General features: G+C 46.5%; 1 non-coding gene across 1 annotated transcript; it reads right to left on the bottom strand.

Moving 5' to 3' along the window:
• Positions 1-3,227: 3,227 nt before the first annotated feature.
• LOC148165727 (5S ribosomal RNA) lies at positions 3,228-3,347 on the bottom strand. Its single transcript, XR_015771225.1, has one exon. It is a non-coding gene; the product is annotated as a 5S ribosomal RNA (ribosomal RNA).
• Between the last annotated feature and the right edge of the window lie 4,221 nt (positions 3,348-7,568).

Here is a 7,568-nt window from a genome sequence, read left to right as displayed (position 1 = left end):
TCGCAAGTTTTGAGCCAAGTTTCCTCTTTGTAGCAATTAATGTCGCGTCTGATTTTGGCGTTGAATTTATTGATAAGCGTTTTCAAAAAGGGGTCGCGGCTGCGGACGTAATCGCGGTAGATTTTACGTTTTTCTTTAATGAGTCTGAGGATACGGTCTGGCAGTGGGGATTTGTCTTTTGGAATAGTTTTGGGCTTAATGACTTTAAGTTTACAGTACTCGATAGCTGAAGTTAATGAATCTATTTGTCGGTCTATTTCTACCTGGGAATTTACTGGGATAATGACTGGTAGGGCCTGGTCTAATTCTTCGCGGAAAAGGTTCCAATTGGCGTTTTTGTAATTGAAGATTTGAATAAGTGGTGGTTGTGGCTGATGGCCGTTGATGAGGATTTTTGCAATTAAGGGAAAGTGATCTGACGTTACCGTGGTGCCTATTGCTGTTTCATTGTCGAACGCGTGGATTAAGGATTCCGAAATAATGATATGGTCAATAATTGAGGCTCCTCTATGAGAGATAAAAGTGGGAAGTCGGTTTTCTAATCTGTAGATTGGGAGTTCGCTAATGAGAGTGGATAGGATTCTGCCGTTTGGGTTAGTTGCAGTGTCTCCGAAGTCTTCGTGTCTAGAATTAAAGTCGCCGAAAATGACTGAATGAGGGAGATTGGACGCGTATTCGAATAGTTCCGTTGGAAGTTTTTGCCTGACGGGCTGATAGAGGGAGAAGAAAGTAATGATTTTATTGTTAATTACTACGTCGGCTGCGGCAAGTTCGAGAGAAGTTAGGTTGGGAGGCAAATTATGTTGAGTTGACTGAAAGTCGGTAGAAACTAAAAGCGCGGTTCCGTGAGCGATGTTTGAGGGCGTGTTGTGATAGCAAGAAAAATTTTTGACTTTAATCGCGAGATTTGAGCGCGTTTCGGTAATTGATAAAATTTTGATCGCGTCGGTTTCGATGAAGTTACGGAGAGCATGCAATTTCCGTTTGATTCCTGCAATGTTGACCGTGGCGATATTCACACGAGGGGACAGGAGGCCCCCGCCGGGAGCGGCGGGGGCGGCCACCGTGGTAGCCATGGGGAAAGAGAGTTGGACGAGTTAGGGCTGTCGAATCTACTCGAAAGTGAAGTAGATTCTCTGGCCCGCGTGATTGATGCGGGTCTTTGTCTTAAGGACGGATTTGGAGGCGCTCTCGACGAGCTCGCTGACCTTTGCACGCTGGTGAGGGAAGAGGTCGTACAAAAGTTTTGTGACGAAAGTGATTGTCTGACGTACAGACACGGGTTGGGGATCGGGGTCTGCAAATTCGGGAGAGGGCTCCAGAATCAGAGTTGGGGCAATGGGGGTTTCGGACGTGACGACTGCGTCCTTGATTTTGGGGCACTGGCGGGACCAGGCCGGGTGGGTGCCGTTGCACAGAAGGCAAGTTACGTGGTTGGATTCGCATTTGAAGGCTGGGTGGTTCTCTGTGCATTTGGGGCACGCGATTTTGTTGGGGCATTCAGTGGCAGGGTGCCCAAGTTGGAAACACTTGGAGCACTGAAGGGGGGCGGGTTTGGCGGGGGCTTTGGACGGCTCGCACTGATGGCGCTTGCCGAACATGATGACGCCTTCCTTGAGGAGGAAGTCGACGGTCTCTGTGCTGTCAGTGATGACACGCATCAGTTTGGTGAACTTGCCGGATTTCATTGAACGAATCCGCCAGACTCTGATGACTGGCAGATTGAGTGATTTGAGGGCGTTGAGTGCTTCGTCGTATTCGATGTCGTCGTCAACATCGCGAATTACGACAGAGAGGTGGGGTTTTGAAGTGGCAACGTTTGGTTTGGCAGTGACTTTTTTGTGGGTTTCCACAATTGAGATGGATTGGTTTAGCGTGGCAACTTGGAGTTTTTTCTGGAAGTCGCTTGGGAGAGGGTTTAGAGTGACAAGAAGAGCAGTCTTGTTCCAGTTGACAACAAGCTGCTTGATGTTCTTGACCAGAAGAGTGGTCGTTAAAAGGCAGTAAAACTTTTTTTGTGCAGCCCAGTCTGCAGGAATGTTTCTGATGGTGTACTTATGGTACACCACATTAGGGGTATTTTCGTTGGAGATTGAAGAGACAGAGTTTCCTCTGGCACGAGGAGGCGAGAGGGCGTGTTGCGACGAAGTCGCAGAAAGAATGGGTGTTAGTGCCCTTTCGGGCGAGGAAGGGCGCGTGATTAACTCACCTTGTGATGTCGACTGGCGGACGAAGTTGGAGAAGAGGTCCATGTCACTGGCACTTGATGCACTGGCACTTGCACCACTGACACTTGAACTCACACTTTTTGCTTTTGCACTCTTGGGAGCACTTGCGGGTGGCTTTTGAGGCCGGGGGCGAAGATCTCTGCTCGTCATCGGCGGAGCACGATGTGGACAAGTCAGAGTTTACTTCAGGAATTCTGCCGAACGCGGCGAAGGCTAGAAATTTATATGGTCGGTACAGCGCCATCTCGTTAGGGCAATGGTCGAACGACGAACTAAGGCGGAGCGCCTGTTTGTCGCTCGCTCGTTATAAATAGAGGGATTTTAGGTGTGCGGCGTTTTAGATCGAGTATACTCGTCGTAACGTGCACGTCGTGTCTGTCTCGTTTTCTGTTTTTAAACGTTTTTTTAACTCGACGACTAGAAGAGAATGCCACCCAAGACCAGCGGTAAGGCGGCCAAGAAGGCCGGAAAAGCTCAAAAGAACATCTCGAAGAGCGACAAGAAAAAGAAGCGCAGGAGGAAGGAGAGTTACGCCATCTACATTTACAAGGTGTTGAAGCAGGTCCATCCCGATACCGGTATCTCCAGCAAGGCTATGTCTATCATGAACAGTTTCGTGAACGACATCTTCGAACGTATAGCTGCTGAAGCCAGTCGCCTCGCTCATTACAACAAACGTTCGACCATAACCAGCAGGGAGATCCAGACGGCGGTGCGTCTTCTTTTGCCCGGTGAATTGGCGAAGCACGCCGTTTCTGAAGGAACCAAGGCCGTCACCAAATACACCAGTTCAAAATAAATCCTCCTCGAGCAGCTTGGAAGTTGGTTGGAAAAAAAAGAAAAAAAATCGGTTCTTTTCAGAACCACAAATTCAACTCGAACGAATTAAAAATTTTCGTCTTCATACTATATAAGTTCATGAGAGAAAATATAAATAGTGAAAAATATATTTAAAAAAAGTTTGACATCAGAAATGTTAATAAAAAAAGAAAAGAGTAGAGACAACGGCACGCGGTGTTCCCAAGCGGTCACCCATCCAAGTACTGACCGCGCCCGACGTTGCTTGACTTCGGTGATCGGACGAGAACCGGTAGTTTTCAACGTGGTATGGTCGTTGCCTGGTAAAATTTTCCAAGATGGTACGTTGACGATTTTTTGTGATTGTTCGATCGTTTGGATGTGACATTTTTCGATGGTACACATGTCAGAAAATGTACAAGATTTAAAAGAAGAAAAAAAAAAAATTTTTTTTTGCGAGTCGTTTTTTAGTTTTTTTTTTGCGACAAAATGACGAAAAAAAAAAACTCGTATGAGGCGTTAAATTAAATTGTTCGTTTGACGATCTCAACGAGTCACTTGCGATTAACGTAATTTAAAATTTGAGAACTTACTTACTCACTTGCTTGCTTAGATGGAAATAGCACCCACTTGAAGTAAACGCCGACACGGACCGGAGATGAATAAACTCCGAACGGACGGGGTTAATTCATGAACTGACCGTAGTACGGTCGAAGGTTCGCCGCCGCCGCTACCTGCTTTCTTTCTTAGAACTGATAACAGAGTTGGTTTCTTTGTCTGTTCATTCATCGAAATTCCCACCACTCTGGCCGGGCCGGGCGGGGTGGGTGTGTGTTGTTTCATGATTTGTTCTCTTCTCGATTTATTCTTTTTCCGACGTCGTTCGATTCATAGAGATGTTTTCGTCGAAAGTGTGGTCGCGTTTACATTGCATTAAAATTTAATTTGTTCCAGTGCGACGATGAAACAAGAAAAAAGTTTCAAGTAAGTACGCACGCACGCACACCTACATATTTCATTTTTTAAATCTTTCGACGTTCGTAGTTTCTGCTCGAAATGTCGACTAATAGTAGGGAATGTTTTGTTGATTTGTTTGTTTTTCGTTTTTGAGAAGAACAAATGAAAATTTCGTTGGATTTCTGTCGACCGACGACCGACTGAAAATCCGCCGACATCGACGTAGTTTTATTTAGAGTGTCTGAAAAATGCAAACAATGCAAGATTTCCGTATTTTTGTTGGTTTGTGGTGTTTGGGGAGTTTTTTTTATGATTATAAAATGGTTTCGTCGAGAAAAATTGCTTCTTTCGCAATGAATTGGCAAGAAAAATTAAAAAACTCGTCCGTTCCCGTCGCTGGATGTTCGACGGTGGTCCGTCTGATTTTCCCTTTATTTTCGTAAAATTGACGAGAATTTCGCCGTCAAAACTGTTTTCGGTGATGTTTCGATGATGGGATTTCGTCGTGTGAGGTAATTTTTGAGGAAAAAATGTCGATTTTGCGAAAAAAGTCGTTCGAAAAGTCCGTTCGTCGTACAAATTCGTTTCTCATGGTCGAGTCCGAAATTGACATCGTTTTTTTTCCGACCTGTTCGTCAAGATCGTTTTCAAAAATCAACTCCTACGAAAGGCGAAGGTTTTATCTTCGTTCTTGAAAAAATTCGACCTTCTCGGACGTCATCTTCGACCGTTTGTGAATTTTTTTCCTACACTCTGCAGGTTCGTCGGTCGTCGCTCCGATCCGTGCTGCGTCTCTTTGCGAGGCGATTTTCGAAAAGATCGCACGTACTTTTCGACCGATTCGTTCGTGAAACTTGTAGAGGATGCTTCCAAGTTTGTCTGGTCGAAAGCGGAACTTTCCTGTTATTCGTGGAAAACGCGTAACGTCGGCGTCGAACTTGGATGTCATCTCCTTGTTTCGGAGGGTCTTTGTTCGAGTCGACGTTCGATCGGTCCTTGTTCGCTTTTGGAGGTCGGCTGGTCGTCCGGGAAAACTTGAGGTTATTCAGGAGGCCATCGCCGACCGAATCGCTCATGTTCCCGCACCCGGAGGCGGTGATCTTCGCGTAAAGAGAACGATGCCATCACGCGAAAGCTGTATTCGAGGCCCACTGAATTTTCTAACTCGACGAGAAGGCTCTCGTTTAGTCCGCGGTCCGCGCGTTTTCGAACGCGCCAACACTTTGACTTTGGCGCCCAATTCGTTCTGTAAAGTTCATTCGTTCTTTCACCGAAGAATAAGCCTACCTATAATAAAAAGAAAAAAACGCGCGCGCGATAGACGAAAATATGGCCGACGTAGAAAATCAAGCAGCTTCGACGGTCGCCGGTGCCACTTCCGGCTCCTCACCGGTGAAGAAGGAGAAGAAGCCCAAAAATCCGAGAAGCAAACCTTCTCATCCGCCCACTTCGGAGATGGTCACCAACGCCATCAAAGGCTTGAAGGAACGCGGCGGTTCTTCGTTGCAGGCGATCAAGAAATATGTCGCGGCCAACTACAAAGTCGACGCGGAAAAATTTGCGCCTTTCATCAAGAAGTACCTTAAGGGCGCCGTCGCATCCGGTTCGTTGGTCCAAACCAAAGGAAAAGGAGCTTCCGGTTCGTTCAAGTTGGCTTCTGCCGTCACCGGTGCAGCTAAGGCTCCGTCCGCCACGAAAAAGAGATCTGCCGCTGCGACCGCGTCGTCATCGGCGAAATCCAAGAAGACGGGCGTTGCTAAACGTTCCGTCGCGTCAGCGCCGACGTCCGCCGAAAAAGGATCCGCCTCAAAAGCCGGTAAGAAGGCCGCCCCCGCCGCTTCGGCCAAGTCTAAGAAAACTGCCGCCGAAAAGAAGAGCGTCGCCGTATCGAAGGCTAGAAAGGCTGCGTCCGCTCCCGAAAAGAAAGCCAGCGCCGCCTCCAGATCGCCCGTCAAACCCAAGACGCCATCGAAAGCGAAGAAATCCAACAAGGCCGGTCCAACCAAGAAACCGAAAGCGCCGAAACCGAAAACGGCCAAAGCCGTCACCGTCAAAGCGAAAAAAACCGCTTCACCCAAGAGAAAGAAGTGAAAAGTCGACGACGATGATTTAATTTTTTCAACGACGACGACGTCCTGGTGGTTTCGGGAACGTGCTCCGATCGTATATATCGACGTAGGGGCACCATCGATACAAATAAATGGCCCTTTTCAGGGCCACAATTATTTTCAAGAAACGAACGAAAGATTCGCTTGGACAATGCACATTCTGTTGAGGAGATACATACTTTCATTTGATTTTCTTGTCTATTCATTTGACTGTCGAAACAGTGTTATTACAAAGAATGATAAACTTTATTATATAATAATGTTTCAAATAGTCTCAGTTAAAAGAAAATTTAATGTGAAAGAAAAAAGCAAAAGTTTATCGTTTTATGTAAGTACGAATTTTGTGAATAAATCACATAACCTAACTTTTTTTTTTTTTTTTTTTTTTTTTCAATCTCAAAAAGTTGCATGCGCGAACGATAAATTTTCAATTCGTTGGAAAATAATTGTGGTTCTGAAAAGAACCGATTTTTTTTTTCTTCTTTTAACACCTTCGAAGATGAAGAATTTGTTAATTCTAGATGGTCGGATCGGATGGATGGATGGATGGATGGAGGAAATTTAAGCCCTCTCGCCACGAATGCGTCTCGCCAATTGGATGTCTTTCGGCATGATGGTGACACGTTTGGCGTGGATGGCGCACAAGTTGGTGTCTTCGAAGAGGCCGACGAGATAAGCCTCGCTGGCTTCTTGAAGTGCCATCACGGCCGAACTTTGGAAACGGAGATCGGTCTTGAAATCTTGGGCGATCTCTCGGACGAGACGTTGGAAAGGCAGCTTGCGGATCAAAAGTTCAGTGCTCTTTTGATAACGACGAATCTCACGAAGGGCGACCGTACCGGGCCTGTAACGGTGAGGTTTCTTGACACCTCCGGTGGCGGGAGCGCTTTTTCTGGCCGCCTTCGTGGCCAACTGTTTTCTAGGTGCCTTGCCACCGGTAGATTTACGAGCCGTCTGTTTAGTTCTCGCCATCTCGGATATCGGATGAATCAAATGAAAAGAATTAACGTAGGTAGTGGCTTGCTTGCTTGCTTCGACCGAACGACCGACCGTACGTACGAACGTTCGAAAGTCAACTGAAAATTTTCGTCGCGCCAACGGCCGTTTTATAAACTCGATGAGTCATACGGCGACGCCATTGGTGGATTCGTTTTTAACGCGAGGTGGAGCTGCCGTAACTTATAAATAGTCCCGCGGAATGAAATTTTGACGTTAGTTCCATAACGAACTTGGTCGAAGCTACGTCGTTTTGTACGAAGAATTTCCTAATTTTATCAAGATGACCGGTCGTGGTAAAGGTGGCAAAGGATTGGGAAAAGGTGGCGCCAAACGTCATCGCAAAGTTCTACGCGATAACATCCAAGGTATAACGAAACCGGCGATCAGAAGATTGGCTCGTCGTGGTGGTGTGAAACGTATTTCCGGTCTCATCTACGAAGAAACCAGAGGTGTGTTGAAGGTCTTCCTCGAGAACGTC

This window comes from Gnatocerus cornutus, unplaced genomic scaffold, assembly GCF_029298725.1.
Source record: "Gnatocerus cornutus isolate USDA-ARS CGAHR unplaced genomic scaffold, icGnaCorn1.1 ctg00000232.1, whole genome shotgun sequence".
In the NCBI taxonomy this organism is placed as follows: Eukaryota; Metazoa; Arthropoda; class Insecta; order Coleoptera; family Tenebrionidae; genus Gnatocerus; species Gnatocerus cornutus.
The sequence above is the reverse complement of the archived record's forward strand: the minus strand, read 5'-3'. Positions and strand labels throughout refer to the sequence as shown.